The following is a 16,390-nucleotide window of genomic DNA, read 5'->3' on the forward strand; positions in this document are numbered from 1 at the left end:
AAGACAACACTAATAGTTTTTTCCCTTGAGAAACGAAAACCGTTTTCAGATACCCACTGCGTGAGATTGTTTAACGCAATTTCGATTGGCCGTTCACAGGTTGCAAAGTTCGATGCACGACAGGGGATTTGCAGATCCTCTACATATAATGAGTGCATTACAGAGGATGGAATTACATTATTAACTTAGTTCATTTTTACCACAAACAATGTTGTGCGGAATGCATATCCCTGGGGCACACCATTTTCCTGAATGAATACGCGTGACAGAACCGTTCCTAAACGCCCTTTGAATGTTTGGTCGGACATGAAATCGGCTAGACAGTTGAGCCCCTTCTATTTTTGTGCATACTATAATTGGGTGACATTTATCAATGCGCAAATAGTACATTCCTGGTTCAATCCTCTGAAACTCCCAGAATATTTTAGGTCGTCTTTATTTACCGGCTATGTTTGTCTACACTGTATTTTGACGCGAATAGTTAATGACTTGGTCAACTGGGATCAAGTCATTAACAAATGTCTCTGATATTATATGAAATATTATACATGCTATACTTCGGTACGAAGCCGTACAACGAGCGTCATACTGAGGAATGCGAGAAGAAAACATTTGCAGTTTGAAAATGTACAACGGCTCTTTACAGGGCCTCTGTGCTCAGTACAATGAAAAACGAAACCAGTTGATATGCTGCGTGAAAACAAGTAGGTTACCTTATTCTAATAAGGGCACACAAAGGCAAAAAAATATTATGCGTAGCTATGATACCTGTCGTAATATATCAGGCAGTTTTCGTGGCTGCATATCACCTTTCATGATAGTAATCAAGGTAGTAATCAGAAGGCAGCCAATACATGTATCGGTCTTGGCAGCTTGCAGGCAGTGGTAAACGTGACATTTTTCAAGGTTTCTTTGTTCTACGATATGTGCTTTTGAGCACAAAACACAGTCACCTTGTACTTGCACACGTGGAAAAATGACCTGTGGAAAACGCGGATGAAAAGCTGGACAACTCATCAAGCAATAGAAGATGGTTATACTTGCGCCACTTTATGCCTCAACAATAACCTTAATATCTCTGAAAAAAGTTTGATGTGCTTACTAAGACTGTATCAAACATCTCAAAAAAAGCGAAATTTCATAAGACGACCTATATGACGTCTTTCCTAACAAGGGCATTGCAATGAGATACGCACACACACCATATATATATATATATATATATATATATATATATATATATATATATATATATATATATATATATATATATATAGAGAGAGAGAGAGAGAGAGAGAGAGATAACAAGGAGAGAAAAGGCAGGCAGTTCAATCAGATGACCGTCCGGTTGACTACATTACACTGGGGCTAAGGGAAAGGATGAATAGCAAGAACAGGTAGGAAGCGATCCCTGTGTGTAGTGAAGCGCTGTGACACCAAGATCAAGTTTCATAGTTGATGACTTGCGTTGGTAACATGTGTGACGACCAAAAGGTCCGTGGTCGTTGGCGCTGTGGACTCTACCGTAGTGCGCTGTATCCATTGATGTGACTATGTCTCCGGCTGTGGTATCGGTTATGAGAGCCGTTGTGGCTCCGGCTGTGGCTGCGGTTTCAACTGTAGCTTCAGCTGTGCCATCGGCTGTAGGCCGACTGTTGCTTCAGCTGTGTCTGCAGCTGTGGGTGTGGCTGTAGCTTTGATGGCGTGGGGCAAGCTTCAGCATTGGTGTTGTCTGGCCCCAATTCGTTGTCAGAGTTAGACTCCACTCCGCCGGGCCTAGGGGGCAGAGGAGTTGGAACTGTTGGATATGGTGCGCTCTTCATGGAGGCATCTGCGTTCTTCGAAGCCCGATGGCGTAGGCAGCGTCACTTCTGGCTCCAAAGGCTTTCCGAAGCGACGAACCGTCTCTCGCTATCTGCTGCATCACCCCCCTCTCCTTCTTCATTTCGGGGCAGTCTTTTGAGGTAGCACCATGGGACCCAATTGAATTGGGGCATTTGAGAACCGTGGCTACACAAGAGTCTCCAGCATGTGGCTCTGCGCAGTGCGAGCAAATTATCGTGTGCTTGCACACTGCGCTCACGGGTCGAAGGCTCATGCAACTGCGGCATTAAAGTGGCCTTCGGATAAAGGGTCGCACGGGGTGTCTAAAGTGTCCCACCTTGACTTGTATGTGAAGGGATTCTCCCTTGAAAATGACCTTCACGCCGCGGGATGCGCCGAGCCGAGAGACACATGAGTTATAGGCAAGTCAGCACTGGAGATGGAAGCGTCGACGTCGTAGACGACACCGACAGTGGTGTAAATGTCCAGCGGAATATAAGAGCGGGCCTTCATGCCACCAAGGCCCATAAGTTTTCTCAAAGTGCTCAGCCCAGTCTCATGTACAACGTCAATAGCCAATACATTTGTTTCGTGTGTTGACTCTGACGTCCGTGACTTGAATTGGCCTCACCGCTTCAAGGAGCACCAAGTGAGACTGTCTGCTGTGTCGCCTCAGGTTGTAGCTAGCGAGTTCTGGTAGAAATAGAATCGTACTGACTGTAGCATTCCGAGCTGCTCCTACAGGCAACGTGCTTGAAGACAGGTAGGCCATGGTGCTTGCTTGCTTCACCTTGCGGCTCCTCACTGGCTGAAAGTCATCATTGTAGGAGTTCTCACTGCTGACCGAGTACACACTGGTATCGTCGAGGTGGGTATCGCTTTATACGCTAGTGCGCATTCTAGACGCAGCCACCACTGCAGTCGCCATCCCTAACACAGGCACGGGGACGTCAAGTTGCATCCGTGCCACAACCAATGGCGGCTCTCCCAAGATATACAGAGAAATCAGGTTCAAGTAGCTGAGCTAGAGAAATATCACTCTGGCTCGCTGACCCCTTGTCCTCGTCTTCCATCGAAGAAAGATAGCTGCGAAGACACAAATACATGTGACACCTTTAGCGTAAGCATTATGCTTTGGCATAGTAGTTGTTGTATCAATTACTATTGCTCCTCATGATAATATCGGTCATGTCACGAGCTGCTGACGATGGCTCTGCACTGGCAAATAATCAGTTCTCTCATACTGTATCAAGCGACACTGGACTCCAACCTGACATTGTTCTTCAACCACAAGATACACAGAACAATAATTGAGGGGCTTTTGGGATTGACATTATTATCACATGCTAAGTGACCAGAATTCACATTCAGCGTTGTTTTTATTATGGGGTTTTACGTGCCAAAACCACTATCTGATTATGAGGCACGCCGTAGTGGAGGACGCCGGAAATTTTGACCACCTGGGGTTCTTTAAGGTGCGCCTAAATCTAAGTACACGGGTGTTTTCTCATTTCGCCCCCATCGAAATGCGGCCGCCGTGGCCGGGGTTCGATCCCACGACCTCGTGCTCAGCAGCCCAATACCACAGCCACTGAGCAACCACGGCGGGTCCATTCAGCGTTTAAGGTTGTATACTGCTCAGCGGAGCTGATGCGCAAATATATTCTGTCCCAATTTTGCTCCACTCTCCTGACGCTAAATTTACGCTACCGCCCATGCAAACACGGTTGGTGAGTCGCATGGTTGTTTGAACAGCCAAATCAAGCGGTGTTCTCGTTTTTAGGAGGCGACTTTTGTTTCGTTGCAAAGCGAATAGAATTGCGTACAGTGATGGGATCTCATCATCTAATTACCTGATGAGAGGCGAGGAATGCACTGAAGAGGAGGGGGTTTTGTTGGAGGCGAGTTAGCACAGTGAAAGTGGACAACGGAGTGAACAGAGCGGTGTCGGCCTTTCCAATAACTCAGCTTTCCACCACAGCTTGCGTTATCTCGTCGATGATTGCGGCGGTGTGCAATGCGGCGTTGTAAATACAGCAAAAAGGAGTCGTCTGCGAAGAATACCTGGTAATGTGAAGTTGTATACGCGTCAAGCGGTCTTGGTAGCCTTATTTTGCCTCCCAAATGTTTTATTACGGTGAAATAAATTATTTCTTGCCAGTAGCTACGAGTGGCCAGAACCGGAGCGTTCAATGGATAGCCAACTTCTATTTATTCAGGAACAGGGCAGCCTCCGGGTATTAAAAAAATATGTGCGCTTTTGTTTGGCAGGTTAATGAACTTTCAGTGCGTGCATGTCACATTCATGTGGTGAGTTTCTGCGGTTTTCGGTCGTTGGGTGACAAGCAGGTTAACTAGGCTTGGTCCGAAAACATTAGCAGCTATATCGGAAAGCTAAGTCACGAAGGCGTAGAATAAAAATGAAAAGTTTGTTTTCTTATCTTCGGCCTAATGATGCATAATGAGTGTGTACACGTCGTCTCGATACGGAGAGTTACCACGCTCTTCATGACCTCTTGTGAGAGATAGGCAAAGTTGGCGTGGCCCCCAAAATGTTTTAGCAGTCTCGGTGGTCTAACGAAGGAAGAATGATGTAAACGTATTTGAATAGCATCACTCTATAAAGCGCCGGATCGCAACATTAAGCAAATCAAGTGGTTGCAGAGTGTGACCCATTAACGCACCAACGTAACCGGTACGAAAGGAATGGTTGACATCTGTCAAAGAAAGAAAGGCAAAAAAAATATATGTTTAGCAAATCCATGGCGCTTTGTGTCACATTGGCGCATAGACTTCGAGGAGAATTCGACATGAATCGGTACATATCCTGTGAGGCATACCCATTCATGCATGACCAACTCCTCAAGAATGATGGTTTCAAAATATAACTAATTTACGATAGTCAATACATCCCTGTTTAACGAAATAATCAGAGGAAGCGGATACGAAACACACGACGTGCCTGCGTTGTAGAGTCAGACCTCATGACGATACAATGAGGTGTTATGGCTACTACGATTTCTTAAAACCCTCAGAGCAAATTAGTCGCCAGGAGAGGACAACATGTAAAAAAAATTACGCCTCAAGAATAACAAGGAACCAGTTGAATACAATACCCTACCTTATAAAAAAGTACGTGTAGTTTAGAAATGCAGTTTTTGCGTCGTGAAACATTACTCCTTTATAATGCATACTAGAAGCGGCAGTAACTACCATCTGAACGGCAGGTCACAATCAAACCATACTATTCAGAACAGCATACGAGGAGCCCAGGGATAGATTCCAATAACGCTTTGTAATAAAACTGGGTAAACACTGCCAACGTCATTTTCCCATTACTGCAAAGATGAGCGCCCCTTGCCGAAAAAGATTTGTGACTACGAGCCCAAGACGTGCCTTAGTTCTAGCGATGACAACCCGAATTACACCACACTGCCAGGAGTCAGAAGCAATGAAGCCGTCAACATGTATAGATTTGTAGAGGCAGCTGCGATGACCGTGCCATTGCAAGGGCTGCATGCGTCCAGAAATATCCGCTACCCTAGGAATAGCCCCGCGGAAAGCGCGAGTCGTGAACCACTTTTACACTAGCGGATGACGTCACGAGCAGTTCCACGACTTGACTGCGCGACCTCGAGCAACCTTCGTTGCGTGTCCCGAAAGACTCAATCCTGCGACTCATTTCGACTCTCCGTGGTTCTTGCGCCCACATTTGTGTGACCCGCAAACGGCTTCATTGGTAACATGCACACGTACATGACGTGCAGAAAAAAAGGTGGGTAATTGTAACAGTAAAAGATGCATCATTCCAGAGTTCAAAATTCAGGCTGGGGCAAGTTCAAATTTCAAGACGCTAGATAATTTTAGCTTTGCGTGATGCGTGGTACGTTACCGTTATTGGCAATTCGGTCTGATCACTGCGCAAGCGCCGTTTATCCACGTAACCGCGGCAGAGACGTCAGGAGATTATTTTTATCGCGATAATGATGCAGTGAAGATTCAAGCTTATATAGTATTTCACAGGACTAGCGCGTCATGAACGATATTGATTTAGTGCCGTCTGCAACGTGGAAACCAAACACTTCCCGTCTTGGCGCCGTCTATCTAGGCACAGGAACGTCAAAACAGCTCACTGGAATAATAAAATATAAATCTTCAACCCTTCAACTGCCAAGATACCATAGTCTTCACCTTGAATTCTAATTCGATTAGCACCCTTTACTTACTTCCGGCAATTTGAGCTTATGTATTCATCAATCTGTGCATCCACCCAGCATCTAGACCAAGTTTCCGAGGAGCTTGCGTCACTAGGTATATTCCCGAGCTCTTGAAACCGTCATGGTCGTCTTATCATCTTCCTTTCGGGTTAGCCTTCCAAATGTCATCGTCCCGCCGTCTTCACGCCTCTTGCGCCAGTCCAATGACCCTTGTTCTATGACAGCTCGTGCCACTAGGCGGTGGTCGAGATACCGTCCTGGTCATTACATCGTCGTTGTAACACCTTCGTCTTACGACTCTCGCCGTGCTCCGTTCATCGCCACGATACAGTCGTTGTTACACCGTAGTCGCCTTGCTGTTGTGACGTTCCGTAGTCCGTCTCACCAGAAGTTTTGGTTCACAGCCTAACCGCGCTGCACCCCAGCAGTAGATCCACGTAAACACACTGGCATTTTGGTCTACACTTCCAGCACGCGCAGCCCGGCAACTTGTTCAGAAACGTAGCTGCTAACTAGGTTGAGGGCTTTCGTGAGCGCTTACAGAAAATTAAAATTAGGTCGTTGTACGAGTATTCTATTACGCATCATTTTTTTTTCACACGCGACAAGGGATGGCGCAACAAGGTGTGCAAGGGGTCTCTTATTTCAGAGAGAATATGATGCGCATATAATACGTTCGTAATAACAACAGCGAGAGAAAGTACGAATACAATAAAATAAAGGTAATTAACTGCAGCTATATCTTGTTTATGTGCATCGACCTCGCACGTTACTACTGAGGTTAGCGGTTGTACCACGTGTTATGCTGTTGTATTACCATCCCGCGCAAAGGAATACTTTGGTTAATCGAGGTGATCATTTTTAACTATTCAGGATTTTTTTTAAATCGCCTGTGGTCGATAGCGAAATTCTTGTGCTTGAGCTGAGTTATTTCAAGAAGCGGACAATAATAGCACGAGAAATCAACACAAATCTACAGTCTTTGGTCAAATTATAAACCAAGACTTCCTAATTAATGTCCGAATTAATTACTTCACGGCACATATTACAGCTTAGGAATTGCAGCTGATGAGTTTGCACGATGTATTCACTGAAAATGAACGTTCAGGATGACACCAGTTTCGAGATATTTTCCAATGTGTGGAACCAAATACATGACTGTTATAGCTACTTTAGCGCTTCAATGCTTAAAATTGAGGGAGGGAGAAACAGGCCTTTTAGTTTACAAAAATGCACGTATTTAGCGTTTGATTACAACAGTGAGTGGAGCAACAGTGCGTTTCTACGGCGAGTTTGACGGCGCATGTCTCCAAACTTCCGTAATTCTGGAGATTCATTCGAAGTGGACACACCTTGCCATTTCGCCGGCTAAAATTAGTAAAGTGCAGTATTGGGCCAAAAAGCAATCAATTATGTATGTAATTACTAGGTAAGTTTTACACTACTTTATTATGTGGTTAGATTTCTGTGCAATTACTGCCTGCCTCTCTGAATAGTGAGCTCAAGGAGGAGAATCAAAGTTCGCTAACAGAATTAACACAGCAAGCTGGGCGACTTGATGACTAAACATATGCCTAGGGGTGGGTAGCGCAACCCGGACGAAGGACAAAAGGAAGTGCACTATACTAGCGCAGACACAACTGGTTTATTTTTTTCAAACAAGTGATTGAATATGCAGTGAATGTGATAGTGCGATGATCACATTCGCATTTGTTTGATCACATTCGTTTGAAAAAATAAACCAGTTGTTAGCCTGCGCTCGCATCGTGTGACTTCCTTTTGTACTTCATTCGGGCTGCGCTGCCCACCCCTAGGGATATGTTCTATGCTAACAACTGCTACGGCTACCCATGTGCCTACACGGACTTTGTGACGGGCGCAAGCGAGACCACTCGTTTTCTTGTTGCTTTAAGTCAGCAAGTGCCACAGAAAAAGTTGTAAGGTGGCAAGCTGCCTGAATTTACCCCTTATGTACTCATGCACGAAACATCTCGGAAATTGTATGTGCAAGTCAACACTGTGTTGCCTTGTTTGTCACCATGGGAGCACTGCCGACAAGCGTTTTACAGAGACGTGCGGTTTTCTTTAAACATTGTAAGAAAAAAAAGGATTTTGCGTTTACGGTAGCGCAGTTCTTTGTGCAATTTTGCGGAAGAATGAAATTTTTTGCGGCCGCGATTGTGCGATGCAACACTTGGCGTGGTTACTTGCCTAGCTGGTCAAGACAGAACTGCGAAATCGTGTTCATCGGCGCCTCTCACTTGCACGGCCGAGAAATTATGCGAATCTCGAAGGCCACGTTCCTCCGGGTTGCAGGGGGCGGAAGTGCCATTACAGGCTTGCTACAGAAGTTACCAAGTACGATGAGTAGAGGGAAAAACAAATTCGCAGTTTTTTTAACGAACAAGCAAGTGACAACACCATGTATTACAATGAACGATCCATGCTATAATATTCCCTCTTCTTGGAAACTTTTAGCAACAGGGAGCTGCGGTAAGTGCAAAATGTTTTTCCCCTACGTTTGTACGCTTCCATAAAAGATGGTTCGACCTTTACCATAAAGCTGACACGTATTTTTGTTAGATAATTTAGCCCGCAAGGAGAAAAATCAAGCCGGCCATAACGAGCCTCAGGATCTGAGATTAGGATAAAGCCGATAACGCCAGATCTCCGGTGCGTTCCATACACTGCGGCTGCCAGAGCGTAACTGTGGGCGTTCACGTACAAGATCGCCTGTCGGCGATTTTCTCTTTACACAAGAATAAAGTGCGTAGGCTTCGCCACCTTACACTACGATTATGTGGTGGAGCTATATGAGCCTGTTGCGGTGGTGGCTTCTTTGTCAAGCTATTGGTGTTGTTGCCAATCGAACATTTCGTCAGCTACTCCGCGGGTTCGCCTGCCACCTTACGTCTTTTTTTTTTGTGGCATGCTTAAAGGGAAACTGAAAGGTTTTCCAGAAAAAAATGAGTGAACATGTGTACATAATGGTTTTCAACCCTCCGAATTCGAATATCGTATCGAAATTGAGCGAAAGAAAGCGCAAATATATTTTATTTCGACGAAAAGTGCAGCAGCAGACACGCCCAGCTCGCGCGTCTCATTTCCGCCTGTGATTGGTCGGGCGCCTCGTGATGTCAACACTAGTGTTCGTCCGAACCGACCGCTGCCGCTACACATGAAGCGCGGTGCCAGGTAGTTTGGTGCTGTTTTTCTGAGACGGTATTGGAAAATTTAGAGAGACTGCGTTTTTCTGAGCAGTTCGGCGTTACTCCCTACATGTACGAGCCGATGGCGAAGAGCCGGCCTATCGAAGAAGCAAACGATGCTGGCACGAGCAAGTCTTGGGATCTCCTCGCGTTGGAAATGCTCTTTGGTGAGTATGTTTTTTGCAAAACGATCTAGTGATCTCGCCGATCTTTCGCCGATCTAGTGAGCTTGTTTCCGGTCAAACAACTGTAGTGCTATGTTCCTGCATGCCTCCTCGTGAAACGTAAGCGGGGATGCGATCGTCGGCATTTGTGCGCTGTCCAAAGCTGTCGGCAATCTACAAAGACAGTTTAAACGCGTGAAAAGCTTCCCGGTTCATGCAGTACGTGTAGTGACCTTCATCTGTGCGCCATCCGCACACTACTCGTAACAGAAGTCGTAAAGGCGGCGAATTCCGTCGGCTACGTGCGACGGTCAGTTTCTCGCTGTGCGCGAGAGAAGGGGGGAGCGTAGCGTCGGCTTTCCAGCAGATGCAAACTCTACGTTTGCACTGCGTTATGGTAGCTGCATGCAGGCTGTTTTACAACACACGTGCAAATAGAAAATTCGGGGCGCTTTACGACGAAACCTGCGTCAAGGGCGGGAGATAAACATGCACCTTCCGTTCAGCATGCTAACACGAAGGAGCTCGCAGTAAATCAAAATCCAGGTTTGGGCGAGTTCGTTTATTCATAGGGCCTTCCAACACCAGTTATCATCAGTCAGTCCGCACTCGTGCCGTCTTTGTTTTCGTTGCTCCGATCTTTTCGCCCTGCGTTTAAAAAGCCTGTTGTGGCAAGTAGTCCTCTCTCATTTTGTGGCCATATACAGCAACTGCGCAGGCCGAATTGCAGGGCTGGCCGTATACTACCACTCTACATACACGCAGACGCACCAACAAAGGAATGCAGGGTCGATCGAAGCAGATTACGATGGCACGCACGCAGAAACAAGCACGGTCAGGCACGGTGGCGGAGGCTGCGAAGGAACGGAACACTAGTGTTGACGTCACAACACCAGGTTTCCGGTCTCCGCTCGCATCGTCAGCGTCAGCAGCAGCGCGCGGCATTCGACGGGGGGCGGAGCTACAGCGCAATTTTAACCGACGATTACGTCGCTCCTAATTGAAAAAAAAACCCAAATTTTATCTACATGGTTTATAAGGTTCCCGCATCGTATATGAGCGTCTTATTGAATTCGACAGACTCTTCAGCTTTCCTTTAAGGCAGCCAAATAATTGTAAATTGCCTTACCGGAAGTTCCGCATTATCAGGTCGCAACCATCAACCGCAAAAGATAAGTGAAAGCTTTGACAAAAAAGGCAAACTTACGCATGACGCCTCCACAACTAGAGCAACATCTGTAATAATAATAATGATAAATATTTTCAAGGATATGCAATGTCATTAAAGTCTAGAGCATCTGAAAGGAATCACTATTCCACCATTCTATCCCATTTCATCAAGATACCGCGCGAGGCATTGCCTTGTGCACTGCTAGACACGCTCATGCATTTTACGCTCACCCAATATAATAGAATACTCTAGCAGCAAACTACTCAAAATGGACTCACTTTACGAAGCTGGAAGTTTTATCGCAGGTGCATGTATGGACATCCGAAGATAATTTCTGTCTCGCTGTCGCCTCCGGTCTTGCCGTGACGTTCCGTACACATTTATGTATATGCATGTAATATGCCATGCCTTGCTATATGATATGCGGGTTATATTTTCAGACCATTCAATCGCTAAAGTTGCTCATAGGAGGCCTTGCATTCTTGGAAATGTTATTCCTCAGAAGTTTCTAAATGGCAGCCATTGAATAAATAGGGCCAAACAAAACACTACCATCGCTTGCTTTTCACCTTAAATCTCATCACACTTAAATATTAAAAGTGTGAAACAATCACGAAGTTCAAACAGAAATTACTGCTACTTTATTGGCGCGGCTATACACTACCTCCAAGATCGGCCCAGGAAAGAGGTTTGAAACTTACCTGACATTGAAAAGTAATGCTAAAGTGACGAAAACAGATTTTGGCTTTAATTATTCAATATAAATTAAATTGTACGATGACAGTATTCAAACAAAGGGCCCCTAGGACAACTGCTGGTTCTTTATTAGACACCTAGTACCACTACTGCTACGAGTGTCGCGAAACTGATGTTCTTTTTTCCTATAAATACAGGAATTGTGTATTTCCACCTACCAGCGCTATCTTCTATCAACCTTAGATCAATCAAACAATTTCATGTTATATTGACACGTGCACTTTTTTATCCTTCACCGATGACAGCTTTTTACCGGCTAAGAAATGTTAAACATTATCGCTCAGTGCAGGATGCGCCTGCAAGTATGGGAAGTTTCTGCACTGTTATTGATGGTTCTTCTGCCGTCTGTGGTCACTGAATCTTGTGTAATCTGATTGCTTGCACGCACGGCGGGTGTTGTGTAGAACTGTCTGGAAGACACGCGGACGCCATCGTTTATTCTTGAACCTTCTGTGACTCACGTGTAACAGCCGACGCCCTTGCGCCAGCAGATGAGAGTTTTGACGATCTCCGACTGTGCTCGCCGCTATCGTTGTTTGTAGAGTGTAGCCTATTTTGGAGGGGGCAGCCTCGCGCAATAAACCTTAGTTTCGTCATTCGCAGTTTCGCGACTGTGTTCGTTACCATCACTACTACGTGACAATATTCAGCATATTCAATGAGCAAACGCAATCACCCAAAACATGCGAACCTTTTTTTTTCTGTTCCATGATTGCGCTGAATGAGAACAAACCTCGGATGCACGCTAAAATATTATTTCCTGGGTACAAATACTATGCTTTAAAGGAAATTACAAGGCATTTATTTTTAAAGGATGTCGTTTCCAGGATAAAAAGTTCCCATTGCGGATATCGATAAGCACGATCATTTTTCAGAGCAAGATGCGTCGCACCAATTTGAAACGGAAGTACACTAAGCTGCGCGTACTTATTTCCGTTCGACAAGGCGGCTCTCAGATCACTGAACACGTGTGTTTCCGTTGATTGTTCCACCATGTGTGCTCTAAAAAAAAGTGCTATACTCAAAAATTGTACCGTATGCACTTGTGTAAGGGCGACACTATGGTTTCTTGCGAGCTTTATGAGGCGCAGCCTTTAAACGGGGGCTGCTCATTTTGGTTCGATTTGTTCCGGCAGTGGCTATATTATTAATGATCATATGGTACCAAATGTGCGAACGCTGTTGTCTATGGCAAAAAGTATCCTGGTTGCCGTCTAATGTGAAGTTCAGATTCTCCCACCAGGTGACGCCACTTGGTAATGTTTGCGAATGCGAAAAAATATCTGGTCTTCGCCGTCTCAGAATGCTCCTGTCTCTCTGTGTTGTTACAGGTGAACTGCTGTACTGTAGATATATATCCCCCGCTGCCCCCTTTTTTTCAAGAAGTGCCGTGCACGGCACCATTGTCATTTTGTTGCTGCGCCTGGAGGCCTTCTCACCGCTGATACTTTAAGCAATTCCTTAATCGTACTCTTTTCTAAGTGTTGATTACCACTTGTGGCGGCTCTAGGTGTAAGTGGTTCGTCTGTGGCGCCTCAATGTCCTCCTCCGCATTTTCAAGAGCACCGGCATGCATCTCATTGAGTAGAAATTGACTTGTCTCTAGGCAAATAGTCTGCGCAACTGAACCGTTTCGTACAAGAAAGTTTTTCCCTCCCACTGTCATGCCCACTCTTCTCACAAGGGGAGAAGCACGAGCCTTGGCCACGTCTGCTCTTTCCAGAAACCGTCGAACGAGCCTGGGAGCTTCAAGGATGCGAGTGCAAGTTGTTTATCGAAAAGGTTTCCACAGTCATCTGCGAAAAAAAGAATGAATGAATGAATGTGTTTTTCGTGGCGCATGGGCCAGGTATGGCCAAAGACCGCCATGACTGATAATGTTGTGTTAAGCGCTGATTTGTGAGTTGCGATGGTGGGATGTAACATGGCTGTAAAGTGGCCTAAAATCAATGTATCGTAGAAGCCTAAAATGATATCTTGTAAAAAATTATGATAGCGATACATGTAGTGGCCTATGGATATAGTACGCGTGATAAGTGATCATGGAGCTAAAATGCAAGAATATGGAAATAGCACCTATGCCTCAGGGAGGCCTTTGAGCCCAAAAGCTGGGAGGCAGGTGCTTTCCTTTAATGCAGTTACTGCAGCAGAAACCTCAGTTAACAGGCCGTGCTACGGATTTCCTGGTGCTATGACATAAAAAACTATGTACATCTTTTAAAATTCCCACAAGGATTGATATTTAAAGAGAGATTCTATACCTATGATCATTAGAGGATGAAGTGAAATTAGTTGCCGGTGTGGTAATGAAAAATGCTTTTTCCTATTAGCGTCTAATTCAGTGCATTGCAACAGGATGTGAAGCACGGTAAATGGCTCACCACATTTATCAAATGTGGGTGGATCGCCACCAGACAAGAGGTATGCGTGTGTGCTGTATGTGTGTCCTATCCTGAGTCTGCAAAGTGTTAGTTCTGTATGGCAGCTTTTCGATACCGGCGGCCAGTTGCCAAGATACGGCTTAAATAACATATAGTTTATTTTCCGTTTCTTTATCCCAGAAGCGCTGCCAGAAAGCCCTTGGCTTTTTTCTTATTGAGGGCTTGAGGTCCATTACAGGGACAGTCGTGGAAGTGTTGAAAGCGTTCGTGTGGAAGGATGTGGCTGGCTAGCTCGTCAGCCAACACGTTTCCGTCTATCTCTCAGTGCCCCGGCAACCAGCATACCACGATATGCTGCTTGGACACATAGGTATTTAGTAATGCTGAGTAAAGAGATAGAATTACGGGGTTTTATTATTTCTTGACAGTTTTCAAAGCATTTACGACGATCAAAGAGTCTGTGTATATAAGTGCCTTTGGGATATTAAATTTTTTATAGTGTTTAACGACGGCTTCTGCTGTGAAAATACTTGTGTTAGGGTGCAGAACACCGGCATCCGAAAAGGATGGACCGTTGGCTGCGTAAGATACGCCAGAATTACACTTCGATGCGTGTGTAAAAAATTCAGGAGAGGAATATTTGTGCTGTAATTCGAGCAAGTACATTCGTATATGCGCGACAGGCGCGCGCTCTGTAACAGCTACGAAAGATGTATCACAGTCTATTGGTTGCCACTGCTATGGCGGAGGCCGTATAGCAGGGGGCATAAGGTGGTATTCAAGCAGTGGAACCCTTGCTTCTTCAGCTATGTCTCTAACACGCAGTGAGAAAGGCTGTGCCACTGTGGGCCGGTTGCAAAAAAGTTGACAATTGGACAAATCATTTATGGTGTAATACGCGGGGCGCTGATTGTTTCCGTTCCCTCTAAGAAAATAGATGAAAGACGAATATGTTTTCTGCAGTTGGTTGAAGTGACTATTGATCTGATTCAACGTACAGGCTTTTCACTGGGCTTGTTCTAAAGGCACCTGTGGACAGACGAATTCCTAAGTGGTGGACAGGGTCTAGCATCTTTAGAGCAGTTGGAGTAGCAGACTGGTAAACTATGGCTCCATATTCTAGTCGTGTGCGTATGAGGCTTTTTCAAGTTCAAGTTTATTCATCAACGATGTCAGTTTTACAAAGAATTGTATACAGAATGAGCACTACAAAGGTAGTTCCAAAGTTAGAAACTGTCAGGGGGACTCCCATACATGAACAAAATAAAAAAACGAGAAACAGATCAAGCATTGGTTACGGTGACTTTACAGACAATTTGATAAAAATAAGGAACACTGTGAAAAAACAAGAATATAAAGCTGTTTAGTAAGACAAAAATTGCGAACAAAACTTCTGTAGTGAACAAGTAACGCAAATTTACAATATAATAAAAATAAGAGTAATATAACATATAATAGCCAAGTGAATTATTATTGCAATCACAAAACTCAGTTGTTACGATTAAGACAGTTGCTGCATAAAATAATTCTTACCTTGGTCCTTCAATATATGCTCTGTAGGGGAATGGTATGGGGAATAGAATTGCGCAGTTTTATTCCCACAAATGTGGTAGTGAACTTACCACAGTTTGTGCGCACTTTAAGTAAAAGAGGATTATGGAGTTCTGAGAACCTAGTAGTGTTAGTATTTACAAAAGTATCAATAACAAAGTATAATATTATTATACAAAGTATAATAACAAATATTACGAAATAAACTGAAAGAGCTGGGGAAGGGGATGAATGTTTAAACTGCAATAAAGTGGCGTTGAATAGGATAGAATATACAAGTTCATGAAACATTTTCTATCACTACCCCAGGTTGTGCTTGAGGGCACCTTTAAGATATTCGTTGTCTTCATACATTTGTTTTAAGACACCTTATGTGCTGTACAAAGGTTAATTTTGCGTCTAAAATTATGCCTAAAAATTTATGTTCTCTGCTTACAGGCAGACGCTCACCATGCAACACAATTTCAGAATCAGGGGGAAGGCCTCTTTTTCTAGAGAAAATGATACAGGTGCTTTTTTGTGGGTTCAGTCTGAAGCCCTTCTGATCAGCCCATTTGGAGACCTTGTTAAGACCAATCTGGACCTGTCGCTCACAGACTGCAAGAGAACTTCATTGAAATACTATCTGCACATCATCCACATATGTGGAATAGAAGATGTTATGTGGTATGTGTAGACGAAGAGAATTCATTTTTACTATAAAGAGCGTGCAGCTAAGTACCCCACCCTGCGGCACTCCAGTTTCCTGTAAAAATTTCCGTGACAAAACATTGCCCACTCGAACACAGAATGTGCGATTAGACAGATAACTTTCGATAACATTGAACATATTGCCACGTATACCTAAGTCTGAGAGGTCTCTCAATATCCCTAATCGCCACGTAGTATCATACGCTTTCTCCATACCAAGCAATACTGATAAGAAATGCTGCTTATGGACAAAAACTTCACGGATACGTGCTTCGATGCGTATAAGATGGTCACTGGTCGATCAACCCTCCCGAAACACGCACTGGTATGGGTCGAGCAATTTGTTTTACTCGAGGAAGTCTAGTTGGCGACAGTTAATCATTTTTTCGAATACTTTGCAGAGGCAACTTGTTAGCGCTATAGGTCT

At 44.6% G+C, this 16,390-nt stretch overlaps 1 long non-coding RNA gene across 1 annotated transcript in view; it reads left to right on the forward strand.

Moving 5' to 3' along the window:
• The window catches only part of LOC142564871 (uncharacterized), a 33,735-nt gene extending 17,758 nt beyond the window's left edge, over nt 1-15,977 (forward strand). The window contains exon 4 of the long non-coding RNA XR_012824701.1: nt 15,712-15,977. This is a non-coding gene — a long non-coding RNA (uncharacterized LOC142564871). The remainder of the gene's footprint in view (nt 1-15,711) is intronic.
• Nucleotides 15,978-16,390: the final 413 nt, after the last annotated feature.

The sequence above is a fragment of the Dermacentor variabilis genome, chromosome 11 (assembly GCF_050947875.1).
Source record: "Dermacentor variabilis isolate Ectoservices chromosome 11, ASM5094787v1, whole genome shotgun sequence".
Lineage (NCBI taxonomy): Eukaryota > Metazoa > Arthropoda > Arachnida > Ixodida > Ixodidae > Dermacentor > Dermacentor variabilis.